Source organism: Sorex fumeus, unplaced genomic scaffold, assembly GCF_029834395.1.
Source record: "Sorex fumeus unplaced genomic scaffold, SorFum_2.1 ptg000034l, whole genome shotgun sequence".
In the NCBI taxonomy this organism is placed as follows: Eukaryota; Metazoa; Chordata; class Mammalia; order Eulipotyphla; family Soricidae; genus Sorex; species Sorex fumeus.
Window position 1 is genome coordinate 13,915,966 of NW_026606091.1, and position 14,660 is coordinate 13,930,625.

The window sequence follows — 14,660 nt, forward strand, 5'->3', positions numbered from 1 at the left end:
CCAAAAAGAAAAAAAACGTGCTTGAAGTTTTAAAGATAAAGTTCTATGTGACTTCTTAAGAATACGTTGAAGTAATGTAAGGACACCTAAGTCTCCACTAGTCTCTAGATCTCTATATTTTGCTAAAATTTTGGAGAAAATATTTTATTCAAAATCTTTGATAGTCGAGCAACTAGGAAAAATATAAAGAAATTAAAGTTGTGCATATCCATTTAAGTCTAAGATAGTCGCATCTTACAGGGTGAAATAATGAAAAAGGAAATGTGTTCGTAATTGAAAGGTCAACACCTAAACCTGGCTTCATTCAGTCAATCATGGCTGAACACTACTGAACATCTCTGAGAGCCCACTGAACTGCCCAGCTGTTTACCTGTGTGCATGAGCTGTTGGGACAATTTTACATGAGATAACCCGCATGAAGTACATATGTAGACAATTTGCTGATTTTTTTTTAGGTTTACACACAAGCTTCACAGAGCACAATTATTTATAGTCTACAAGCAATAATTTATACACATAGAGAGAACATGTTAATACGCAACAATTTCAGTTTCACATTTTAAAACAGCAGAGACTGAAAGATGCACCACTAACATTAAAGTTTGGGGGAAAATAAAATCACTATGTTAATTGATCAGATTTATCAAATTCAAAAACTAAAAATCTCACATCTAAAATTTGACTAAATATGTTGCTGAAGCAGTATCTTTGCTAAACTTCCCTAGACTGATTAAATTGTAGTATACTCACTAATTACTCATGGTATATCGATAGATGAAAATAACATCTCTCAATAAATAGTACTTTGTTTACTTTTCCTCAGTATTATCTCATTCCAAACTTTGAGTTCAAGTGAATCAAAGGAATATTTTCTGTATTTCAACTACCAAAAACAAAACCCACTAGATGTAAGAGATAAAGCAATTAAGACAGAGATTCTCTTTCGACGGAATTTAAAAAATAATCATCTTGAATCTCCATTCTTTCCCAGATCAACCTTTAATTTTTCTGATAGTAAAGTAAGAAAATAAGAACATTTACTTGAATATTTTGTTGATTCAGGTTTGGGTGTCATATTTCCATACTATACCTGAACTGCAACTGTTTTCTTGAGAATAACTAATAGTGTTTTCTAAAGACCCAAAGAATCACAACATCTTAGTATCATAAACTTAACAAGCTTAAAGAAGTCACCCTACAGACAGCCTATTACAATGACTTAAGGTTATCTGAACGTCACTTTCTACCGGAAATCAATCAGAAAGTATTTCATTATTTTTTTATCTTAATAGCATCCAAAAATAGATCTGAAGACAGTCCCTTCATTCTCTCGCTTAAAGAAAATACCAATTCATATTTCATATGGTTCCAAAAAAGCAATTCTCATTTCAAGACTGCCAGCTGGCATTAGGAAGACACGAGCCAGTGATGGAATCCTTCCAAAAGTTACCTAGTCTCAGACCTCAGAATTCATGTCCTGAGAAACAAGTGGGGACATCCTGCTGAGAGGGCCACAGGACCCAGAGTGCAGCTTTTAAAAGAACTTCCCCACCAGAGAGGGGTCAAACAGTAAGGTCTGGTGATGAGATGCATTTACTGAGCTACTTTTTAAGATGTGTCTCTAGCCTTAGCTACCTTAAATTACACCTGGTAGAACTGGAGGTCAGGAAGTAAAAAAGTTACATACCTAGCTACATCCTACAACTCCACACAGTAAGCTGAATCCTTAAGGCATACCACCTGACCTCTGAGTCTCATTTTGCTGATCTATAAAATGATTGCACCAAGGAGCTATGGTGAGGTTCTAGAAGAACAGAAACTCCAATCTCCTAGATCCATCATTTTGGGTAGTTTAAATTCTTTAACTACTGGTGGCTATCCTTTTGTCTAATTCATTGGGTTTGTCAGCAACTGAAATCAAGAAGCTACTTGGTGGCTCCTTTCAATGCATTACATCATCAGTTTGCTCAATATAAAATTTCTTACTCTTTATTGCGTAACAGGGCAATAATTTGGGCTCAATATTAGTGGTTTATGAAAGGTGAGAAGGACTAACTTTCTTCTTGGACTAAAAACTATGTTTTTTTACCATAAATTCAAAGCTTGTCCCTTACGGAAAATAGTATCTACAGAGTAGCCAAACTTTTTTTTTAATGCAGGAAGACTACATATTGTTCTCTAGCAAACAGTTCCAATTGAAAGGGTGGAGGAAGAAACATTTCTAGCCGACAAAGGAGATGAAGCAGCACAAAAAATGTTCATCTTCCGGAAGAAGAAAAAAGTGCTGTAATGACATCAATGCAAAAAAGCAACAGTGGGTAGGAGGGAATACTCCGATAACACCAAGAGCCGTCATGAAAAAGCTGAGAGCCCATATTCTGGCAGACATGGTCTAAGAGAAGATACTGAGGAGAAGGCATGGATCAACTCTCTTTAAAAGCATTCCAGTTTCTGGTCTGTAATTTGCTTGCTGCTATTTGAGCTATATTAAGAGGAAAGAAGTCCAGAAATATTTTATGTTTTCTGACTTTTTCTTAGGTGTTTGGAAAAAGAAATGTCATATGCAGAGAAGGTTGCTGGCACAACATGACAAGCTACAGAGAAGAAAAGGCTACAAGGAGAGACTGGGGGGTTCTGTACGTACACACAATTGATTCTTCCTAAGGAAACAGCAGGATTAAGACAGTCGCAGTTGTATCTCTCTCCAGCCACAACTGAAAACTTGGCAGGTTCTGCTTTTCATAAATATTCTTCACCTGTGACTAGACTCTTGGCAAACCAAAAAAGTTACTCATACCACAAAAAAAGGGAAAAAAGATATCCCTTATGCAAGTAAATATATACACAAACTGACCAAGAAAACCCATACACCTGTATCCCCAAGCAGTACGCAGCTATCTGGCCTTATCCCTAAAGACTAAGGGAGAGGAGAGGGTGAAATATTTTAAACTACCGTTTTCTGCCTCATTTCCTTATGCTGACCCAGACCAAGGTATATGAGGGCATGGATGCTTTATAAAACTGTCTAAAGTTCCTCAAGACCTAGCACTTACTTATACAATCTTCCTGAATTACGAGTGTAGTCGCAACACACACACACACACTTCAGTGTTTAAGGCTGTTTTCAATAAAACGAAAAAGAAAAACCTTTAAGATAAATAGTGAAATGTACCAGATTCAAGGCCTGCCCTTTTTGGAGAGAATTAAGTTTGAGGCCACACCCAGAGGTGCTCAGAGGTCACTGCTGTCAGTGCTAAGAGATGATACACAAAATCCAGATTAAACCCATTCAGCGACACGCAAGGCAGACACCTTTACCTCTGTACTATGCCAGTAAACACGAAAAGCCTTTAGTACCACAAAATAGAAGCTCAAAGACAATTCTAACTTATTTGAGAGAGAAAACACACTTTAAAAAAAAATTCTTCATATGATCATCTAATCTTTGATAAAGGTGCAAGAAATGTGAAGTGGAGTAAGGAAAGCCTCTTTAACAAATTGTGCTGGCATCACTGGACGGCTACATGCAAAGAAATGGGCTCAGAACTCTGCCTAACACCATGTACAAAAATAAGATCAAAATGGATTAAAGACTTCAACATCAGACCAGACACCATAAGGTACATTGAAGACAAAGTTGGCAAAACCCTCCATGATATATGGTACTTTCAAAGATGCCACGCCACTGGCCGAGCAAGTGAAAACAGAGATAGATAAATGGGACTATCTTAAACTAAGAAGCTTCTGCACCTCCAAAGAAACAGTGACCAAAATACAAAGACAGCCTACAGAATGGGAAAAGAATGGGAAAGGATATTCACCAAGTACACATCCGACAAGGGGTTGATAACAAGGATATACAAAATACTGGTGGAACTCCACAGGAAGAAAACATCCAACCCCATTCAAAAATGGGGCAATGAAATGAACAGAAACTTTCTCAAAGAAGAAATCCGAATGGCAAAAAAGCACATGAGAAAATGCTCTACATCATTAATCATCAGGGAGATGCAGATCAAAACCACAATGAGATACCATCTCACACCTCAGAGACTGGCCCACATTCAAAAGAACAAAAGCAACCGATGCTGGCGCAGATGTGGCGAGAAAGGGACACTCCTTCACTGTTGGTGGGAATGCCGACTAGTTCAGACCTAATGGAAAACAGTATGGACGTTTCTCAAAAAATTAGAAATTGAGCTCCCATTTGACCCAGCGATACCACTCCTGGGAATATACCCCAGAGAGGCAAAAATGTGTAGTCGAAGTGACATCTGCACTTGTTTGTTCATTGCAGCACTCTTTACAATAGCCAGAAACTGGAAGAAACTTGAGTGCCCAAGAACAGATGACTGGTCAAAGAAACTTTGGTACATCTACACAATGGAGTACTATGTAGCTCTTAGAAAAGATGAAGTCATGAAATTTACATACAAGTGGTACAATATGGAAAGTATCCTGCTAAGCGAAATGAGTCAGAAAGAGAGGGATAGACATAGAAAAATTGCATTCATCTGGGGGATATAAAGCAACAAAATATGAGATCAATACCTAAGAATATCTGAGATCAACACCAGGAGGATTACTCCATAGTTTAGAGGCCAGCTGGGTATTCTAGGGGAAAGGGCAGTTCAGATAGAGAAGGGAACACCAAATAAAGGGTGTTTGGAGGATCCTCCCAGGAGGGGAAATGCATGTTGAAAGTAGACTATGGACTGAACATGATTGCCACTCAATGCCTCTTTTGCAGACCACAACACCCAAAAGGAGAGAGAGAACAAAGGGGAATGCCTTGCCACAGAGGCAGCGTGGGAGGGGGGGTGGGGGGAAATGGGCACTGGTGGAGGGATGGGTATTTGATCATTGTATGACCGAAACCCAACCACAAAGATTTGTAAATCTACAACTGTACCTCATGGTGCTTCACTAAAAAAAAAAATTCTCAGTTCTCCAACATCAACCCAACAAAAAAGTCCTAGAACCCCCTCAACAAAACACTCCAAAGCAAAACAAAATAAGCAAAATATGTATCTAAAAGAATCATAATCAGGGAACATCTTTAGTACCATGTTTTGTTTAAGTGCCTCTCAAAATTACTTTCCAAATATACCTTATAATAATTATTTAGTACAGCTATTTCAAAAACAGTTTTTCAATTGCATACACTTTTATTCACCCCAAATACGAAAAAAAAAACCCTCAGAGATTGTGCCAATTTTTTAAAACTGCAAGCATTAAGCTCCTATTATTCTGAAGGGGTTTTGCTAAGATAAGATGTTCAATACAGGGACACATTCTAATTCCTCGTTATGACTGTCCTAGCTCAAGTGGCTGCCAGGAGAGCAGGGCTTTATAGGCATTGTTCCATCCTCAGAAGCTACATTAATTCAGGTTTGATAAAATAGATCTTCCTATCTGTTTGCCAGGGTGAACAAAAAGTTAACTAGAAATATAAGTGCTTAAAGTCACCAAAAGGAAGTCTCTACACTGATATTTCCTACCTACTTAGCATTCATCTGTATTCATCTCACTAGACATTAACACACACCAAAGTTGCTCTCTGCTATTCAAATTGTGCTATTATTCTCAGGAGTAGATTAATAATATCCACCTTCCTTATTGTGAAATAAAATTACAGCATTGGTCCAAACATGACATGTGGAGCCTATTTCTACTTCTTGCTGGCACATCAGCTTGCTCCACTGCACATGCGGGAGAGAGCGTTGCTGAAGTTTCCCTGCTGATTCTATAGATGGGGGGAAAAGGCTGGAGATTGAAAAAAAACAAGGACAGAGGTGAAAATCCACACATATAAACCTCACACCTGGTAACGTCTCGTATGGGTTCTTTATAACAATCTGAGTGGCAAATGTCTTTTCTAAGCTGACACCACGAACAATGAGGGTGGCAGGTGGGACACAGTCCTCTTTGAGACAGAGAGCTTACAGCCGCCTAGCAGTTTTCACAGCACCAAGTAACTTCTGCTGGTCTCAAATCATCTGAATGAATAGAAGAGACAACCAAGAGAAAGAGTATCCCTCTCCGGCAAAATGAAAAGGGAGAAATCTCCCTCCCAACTAGGAGATAGAGAAGAACAGGGCTAAAGTCGGGGGCAGTGAGGGGAAAATAGGAAAGGGGGATGAAACATTCTCACAAGCAGGGGCTTCACGAAGAAGTCAAAGAGATGACGTTTCTAACTGAAGTAAAGCAAATTACAAGATCTAAATGTATAAGAAGTGATCTAACACAACTAAACATTATTTTCTAACACAAAGGGGAAAAACAAAGAATGTGAAGTCTTTAGAGTACTGCTTTTTTGTATTTGAGTATTTTTTTCATTCCCATTATTTTACAAATTCAGTAACATTAAATTCACTAATTCAGATATGCACAAAGTCCACCCAATAATGTATCCTGTTCTTGAATTTGGGGGGAGGAAAAGAAGGTAGTCTCCAACCATGCTCAGGGATCAATCCTGACGATGCTCCAGATACCATACTTGGTGTGGCAATAAAAACAGGACAACTATGTATCTCTGTAATCTCCCTGCTCCCCTAACAGTAATATTTATTTTAGCTTTTTGGGTTATCCCCGGTGATAGTCAGGGGTAAGTTACTCCTGGTTCTGCACTCAGGAATTATTCCCAGCAGTGCTCAGGGGATAATTATGAGAGGCCAGGGTTAGAATCCAAGTTGGCTACATGCAAGGCAAATGCCCTACCAGCTGTACTGCCACTTCACCCCCCAGTAATTTGTTTTTAAAGGGAAAAAACACAATCCATGTAATGGGCTGAAGTAATAGTACAATGGGAAAGGTGCTTGCCTTGCATATGGCTGACCTGGACTCAATCTCTAACATCCCATAAGGTCCCACAAGCACTGCCAGGAGTGATTTCTGAGAGAAGATTCAGGAATAACCACTTAGCACTTACAGGTGTAGCCAAACCAAAAAATGAATTTAAATAAAAGGACAGGTAGAGCTCAATATTGTCCCACCCTTCTAACTTTCAAGATATTTTAAATATGGCTCCTAATCCTAGCTTCTTAAATTATGCATTTTGACCACATTTGGAGGACAACAAATTTTGTAAAAGTTTTTTTAATAAATTTCTTTATGACCTGTTGCCAGCATAAGTTTCATTTATATTTTGTGTATCTACCTATATACATATATGCTACCCGTGGGCATGCAAAACTTTCTTGGACAAAAGGGGTCATAAATGAAATAAGCTTAAGACCTGCTCAAGAAATCTTTATACATTTCCAATACCTACATCAATAATTCACTATAGTTTGTTTGACTTGGGGTCACAGCCAGCTATGGTCTCGGTTTACTCCTGGCTCTGCATAGAGGTGATCGTATGTGGTGTCAATGTTCAAATCCAGGTTGTTGTTTGTGTACAAGGCAAGGCCTTACCCACAGCACTATCGTGTGGGACCTAATTCACCATTTTTTAAAAGAATAGTGAAAGCTAAAAAAAAAACCTACAAAACAAAGAACCAGAAGGCCATCATTTGGAAGCTACACATTGTTTTGTTCAGTGGCACCATTTTCCCCTTCCTTTCTCTAATAGCAATTTGCTTGGATTACAAAAGACGTTCTTCTGTGAGTTAAAAATATAATGCTTCAGAGTCAACACAAATATGCCAACAGAGTAAGATAAAGGAACAAATAAGTAGACTACATTTGACCCAGAATTGCCAGACCAGAAGCAGAACCACCATTCAGGCAGATGACAGTGGGCTAGACAGGTGGTATCACCAAGAGGAAAGAAAGGCTGTGGGTAGTTCAAGTTCCTTGAAGAATTAAAATGTACTGATGACCTGGTTATTTGGAAGAAGTGCATGACTCATTCACAGCCATAAGCTAGAAAGGACCCCAAGGACTTCAACAAAATAAGCAAGCAACTAGGAAGTGGCACTATAGGAGAGTGCAGGACTGAGGATACTCATACAGAAATAGGCCTTACCTGGAAATGGGTTGTAAAAACTTGCTCACTCTATAATAATCTGGGTATATTTAAAAAATTCTGAATAGCTGTGCAATAAAGGTGAGACCCTTGTTACTCCTGGAGAAATGCAGCCTAGGTGAAGCAGAAAAATCTTACTTTTCAAAAGTAACTTTAGAGAGAATGCAAGATCAAATACAATCAGCTCCAGAAATTGTTTTCCTCACCTTACTCAAGTCACTGAGTTTTTAAACATACAGTGATTTATTTGCTTTGAGAAATACTTTTGGTACTTCTGATAAACACAAATTATGCCTCAAGAATAAAAAAAAGGCATTACACATCCTTTAAAAACTGAACAAGTGAGCAATTTCCGATACCTTACTTGACAGAGCATCCATCAAAGACTTCTGACTTGGAGTGGTGCGAGGGTGGTTATTTTAATATTAAAATGCTTAAGTTAGATATTTTCTTTCTCATTGAAAAAATAGAAAAATTAAGACATCGTACTCATGGAAGTTGAATAGGTAAATTATAAAACTCTCACAAGTAATCATTTACTACTATTTTTAAGAAAAAATACATCTTTGAGATTTCCATCATAAATATTTGTATCTAAGCATACATAAATGCAAATATATGTTACAGAGACAATACGTGTTTCCTTATTAAAATGTTCAAGGACACAATTCTCCCAAAATCTTGCATTTGGAAGTTTTCACTTATTCAATGGTAGGAATATACACTATTTGACAATATGTTAAAAAGAATTACTAAAATAACCGTTTATAAAAACACACTGAAGGCCAGATAGGTCTATGGGGGAACAGCTAATAATACCTTTCCAATTCAATAAACATCAACTTCACTATCAAAAATCCCATACTTTTACATATTGATTTTCAACCTGGTTCTTCAGAAGGGAGGTTGAGATTTTATACTCAACGGTAAAGGAACCAAGGACATTATATAATTGAGTCAAAATCATACAAAGGAAACTTCAGCTTTCCAGCCTAATATTTTCCACCTGCTTCTGCTTAAATTAAGAATTTCAACCTAAATGACAAAACCTACTGAGGCAAGACAACTCAGCAGCTAAAGTGGCAGCATTGTGCTCATAAGATGACCTTGCATGTGTAATATTTGTTTACAAAAACAAAATGGATTTTAAAAAAAACTACGAGGAGACAAGGATGCCTAGAATCTGCTGCTTATGAACGCTAACGACTCATATCACTATCACTACAGCAAATGAGTCCTCATAGAAACCTGAGATTCTCAACCAGGGTCCAAATGGCCCCTTGGGGCTGCAAGATGCTCCAAGGGAGCCGCAGGTATATATCACTTCAACGGGGGACCAGGTCCTGAGGCTAGGGAGACAACCAGTAGAACAGGGGGCCCCCCAGACATAAAAAAGGTAGAGAAATACTTTACTCTCCTTTCACCAATGCAACCAGACAGGTCTGATTTTCCAAGTCCTACTTCCCAAATAGAATCTATTTCTCGATAGAACCTAAATAGAACCTCAGTAGTACAGAGGGCAAGATAACAAAAACTGTATACAAATTTCTGTGTATGTGCATTTCTCTAGGGAGAGATGGTCCACAAATCTCTTCAAAAGAGAATCAAACTCTCAATTTTAATAAGAAATTTCTATTTTCATACTGACTCCATCATAACAAAATACAGTACAGCTAAGAATTCTAAAGCAACCACTGCCTTTCTTAAAGAGATAAAATTAAACAAGTTTCCACTGAAGCCTAAAGTGAGTGTGGTGACTGCTAACAAAAAAAGCAAAATAAAATAAAATGAAAACTTTCATTTCTTAAAAAAATTCTTATTTATGAAAATACAAAAATTTTGTCATAGTATATCAACATATTCTTTAAAACTTCAGAAATAATCCCCAGTGACGAGATAAAAATTGAAATTAAAAAACAAATTTCTGGAGATGAAGGGAAACCAAAATAAATTCCTGAGAAGAAAAATCTGATCACACAAAATTTCCTTTTTATGGAAATTTTTAAAGTCAAAGAGGAGGAAAGATTGATATGAACCTATCAAAAGAAAATAAGACAAAGGAAAAACATACAGAAACCTTAACCTAGGGTTTAAAAATTATCTGACCCTAAAATCTTCTAACATGCTGGAAAATTTTAAAATATACCTTTAACTCCAACGGTCTGGTGGACTGAGAGAAAAATAATTTTTTCAAATAAATAAGTCCTGTAAAAGGAATGGAATTTTTGAGGGGATGGGAGTCTGTCAGATCTTATTTGCCATTCACTTTTAGTCAGAAATGAACATAGTAGAAATGAGTAATATAGAGATGCAGGAGGAAACTGCAAGGTCTTTTTAGTTACTTTCAAATAATAGAGAAACTCCAAATTGATTTCATTTTAATCACAGACAATCTATTCCTATGACCTTGTCAGTGACGTGTTCCATGTTTCTGTTTCCCAAAGTAATGATCTTTCTCTGCATGAAAATTTCTTACAAGAAAAACTAGGATTTGGGAATCTGGAGTGATAGCACTGCGGGTAGGGCATTTGCCTTACACGCAGCCAACCCAAGTTCGATTTCCAGCATCCCATAAGGTCCCCTGAGCACCGCCCGGGGTAATTCCTGAGTGCAGAGTCAGGAGTGACCCCTGTGCATTGCTGAGTATGACCCAAAAAGCCAAAAAAGAAAACCTGGGACCTGTCATCACACAAAACTGTTAAAAAGGAGAACACAGAGTATCAATGAGGTTTCAGGAGAAGGTATAGTAGCTAAGGCTCTTGATTGGCATGCAAATGACTGGGTTCAATCCCAGGATCCCAGATGGTCCCCTCCAGGAGTGATTCCAGAGTGCAAGTCAAGAGTAACATCAGGTGTGGCTCAAAAACTTAAAAAAAAAACACACAGTGGGGGGTGTGTGTGTGTGTGTGTACGTGTGGGCACGCTCAAAAGTATTCAATTCTTTCAAAGGCTACATTAAGCATTCTTAGCTCTAAGAAAAGACATAATACCTTTACCAAAAATAAATTACTTATGTAGGCCTATCTCTGGAAAGCACATATAGATATTATAGGGAGGATGCCTCTGAAATCACATGAAGCACAGTGTTATGCAAGAGTCCCCTTATTTTGTTTCATACCATTGATTACAAAGTTCATCATCTTCCCTGAAAAAAATTGTTACCTTACCATCATGAAAGTTATGCTATGTATGTTATGATACATAGTATAAGATATCATAAATGCTAAAAGTCAAATATTATTTCATGCTGATGAAAGTTTTTCTCAAATACTCCATAAAACCTCTATCATATTTTACTCTTGATTCCTACTCCAAAAGTTAGGAATCCAATTTAAAAGCTACCAAACCTGGTTATCTTTGAACATGCAAAAGCCTAAAGGCAAATTATTGCCTTTCAAGCTAAAGCCTGATCTGTTGGTACTTAGTAAATGTCTTACTTGAAATCAAGAAAAAAAAAAATCATCTTCCCTAGCAAAATATCTTTTAGAATCAAAGAGACAACAAACATTCATGCCAAAATAAGAAACATATAAAATAATGAGGTTTGGCAGTATAGTGCTTTCTGAAAGTAACAGTAATATTGAAGGCTTACATATTTAAAATAAAACTATTCAAAGCAAGTAGATTATTTCCACATATTTTATGTCCATAGAGCTAACTTGGAGTTGGGTGTGGCATCTTTGTAAAACCTTACATTTTAAATAATTCAAAAATATTGTGGCATAAAGCAGAAATACTGGCAGATAAATATAAACAACCAAGAAAGCCTCTAAGCAGAATGAACTACATAATCTGTGGCTTTTGGCTCAAAAGCATTTTTAATATGGGATTATCTTTTTAGGTGAGAGGTTATTGCGACACAAATCACATGCCCATAAAAGGAACCTAACACATAACTACAACATAAAAGCAAATATGCCTTAAAGGTTGCAACTGACTATGATTATTGGCATGGTCAGCAGAATACCATGGGGTGAGAAAGAGCCAGGGTGAACTGCTATGGGCAGGTTTTCCACAGGGTGGCACACCATCCAGACTCCATACCACCTCATCTATACAATCCATCGAAAATGCCATCTAGAATAACCCAATCAGGCTAAAATTCCACCGCTCTCAAGACTTCTTCACTTGCATATAAAAATTCTTGTTGTTGGGCCAGACTTTGAACAGCAAGAGTAAGGCACTGACAACTGACCCGGGTTCAATCCCAGCATCCCATATGGTTGGTTCCCTTGAGCACAAACAGGAATGCCTGCTGAGGGTAGTAGGGCCAGGAGCAACCCCTGAGCATCACTAGGTGGGCCCCCCGCTAAAAACAAACAAAAATTACTGTTGATAGAGTCAGCAATAAGAATGTGAAGATGTGGTCGAGTTAACAAGATTTTAGTCAACAGCAAAAGAACAAACACTATCAAGCAGATCAAATGATTTAAAAATTGAATGGTAAAGTCAGTCTCAAGCAGATGCTATTTCGGAGTATCCGATTCTCTGGAGAAAAAGAACATGAAGGGTAATATGCCACTGCGGTGCTCTTGAGCTGTGCTAACATAAGAAAAACAGCACCATAACAGTTTTGAGGTTTGTTTTTTCAAAGAAAGAAAAGGTTGCTCTCATCTTAGAAGGTATTCTGGGGCTGGAGAGATTAAGACAGGCCTTCAAGTGCTTGACTTCCTGCTGCAGACTCTGGTTTGATCCAGCACCCCCCTGTGATCTCACCCCCCCAGCTTCAAAGCACAGAGCCAGCAGTCAGCCCTAAGCACTGCTGGAGTGCCCCTCCCTCCTAAACCCCCCAAAAGTAGTACAGTATTCTGAATGATTTTGTTGTGTCCTTAAAGAGAACTTGGGGCACACTTGTAGTAGTAGAAAAGGGATCAACAACAATATTTTAAAAATTCTAATTTTTTTTTAAGTCTGGACGGCAGAAGAGGGAGAAAGTGGTAACACTGATTCAACCTCCTATGTATAAAGAACCAAAGGACTAGATTCAGGAATGGGAGTGTAGGAATGACACTTGGAGGACTAGTCTGCAACCCACTGGGAGATGAGTCTAAACTAAAAGGACAAAAACCCTGCAGAAGAGAACCTTGTTTCTTTGAAGAAGCTTTAAGGGGACCCAACTAAAAACAAAAACAAATAAGGAACTGTAACAAAATGCATCCTGAGTCCAGAGACAGGCACAGCCCTAACCAACAACTGAGAAATACTTGCTCTTTTCTAGGAGCGTTTCCTAAAATAGTCCTCTGAATTCTGGGGAGAGAACATAGGTAGCTTATAACAGCTGACCTGGCATTCCTAAGAGCAAAGGCTACACAATGAGGGAAACACATCAAGTCAAGGAAAGAGGTGTGTATTAAAAGGTCTGTGATTCTGGTTTTGAAGGGGAAATTTACAAACTAATTTTTAGAAGGCAGTGGCAGTCCAAAGTTACCCAAACAGACAATATGAGGTGAGTCTGAATCACAGACATAAATATATATTTCCCTATGGAGAGATAAAAATCGGAAGAATCATTGAAATCTGATTTTTCTTTCTCACCCTAGCCATCATCTTCCAGATGTTCTCCAGCCACCTCTTCTCTCTCCTCCCCAATTTCCAAGGGAACTTTAACTATGCCACCCCCAACCTGGGACGCATCAACATTTCTGTAGACCTTTTAAAATCAGCCCACATACATAAAGCATCTCAGTCACCTAGCACAACAGTCACAGATCTGAACCTAAAGGCCAAGATGAGAGTGTATATCGAAAAAAGACGCTTTTCCACCTGTTCACCAAAACCCCGGGTCATCTTCTACTGCAAGTAGAGGCTTTAGCACAAATAAAAAATTCGAACCACTCTGGGAGAAAAAAAATAAGATCCTTGAGAAAACTATCTTCAAGGGCAAGCGAACAAAATTTCAAAGAAGACGACGTTATTTAAGAGGATGGGAAAATTATACCCCCAAGTGGTATTCGACCGATTTTTTAATTTACTTGCCCTAAGTCGGGGGTCCGAATTTACTCTCAAAAACAAATTTTTAAATAGAATCACCTCCCCCAAATAAGTTTTTAAAACCTTTTTGTCCCTGCTAGAGGCATTTCATTTAGAACTGCTAAGCATCGTTCTCTGGGGGAGAGGAAACAGAAGCGCGGTGACAAATCCTGGTCTCACATGCTTTCAGGAAATGTACGGGAAACACAGATGAAATGTTCCTGATAACTATCAGGTAGGTATGGGCCCCTGCCATCTTCAATGACCCTCTGGACCTACAACTGCATGCTCCTAGGTCACCTCTAGAGAGCTCCCAACCTGGCCCTCTTCAACAGCAAGAAGGCTTTGAAGGAAGGCGGCTTGCTGGTCACTGTCACCACCACTGGAGGAGCACCTTCTGGTGACCAGTGTGCCAGAGACTCCGCCGGTGTCCCCGGGCATCAATCAACGCCCCATCCATGGCACGGGGGGCCGCAGGTAGCAGCCCTGGGGGGGGGGGGGGGTGCGTCTTCCCGAGCCCCAGCAGGCGGGCAGGCGAGTCCAGTCTAGCGCCAGCCTCGCCCACTGAGCAGCCCAGCCCGGCCCCTGATTCCCGCCCGCCCTGCGCGCCCCTCGCCGCGCCATCCCCGGGCTGGGAGCGCAAGCTGCGACCCCGCGCGGCTGCGCCCGGCCTCACCTAACTAGCGCCGCTATCCTCGCCCGGGGCTCAGCCCCGAAGCCT

At 39.1% G+C, this 14,660-nt stretch overlaps 1 protein-coding gene across 15 annotated transcripts in view; it reads right to left on the reverse strand.

The window, feature by feature from the left end:
* ELAVL2 (ELAV like RNA binding protein 2) overlaps positions 1–14,660 on the reverse strand; it is a 177,549-nt gene that overhangs the window by 130,688 nt on the left and 32,201 nt on the right. The gene's annotated exons all lie outside the window — the stretch shown is intronic.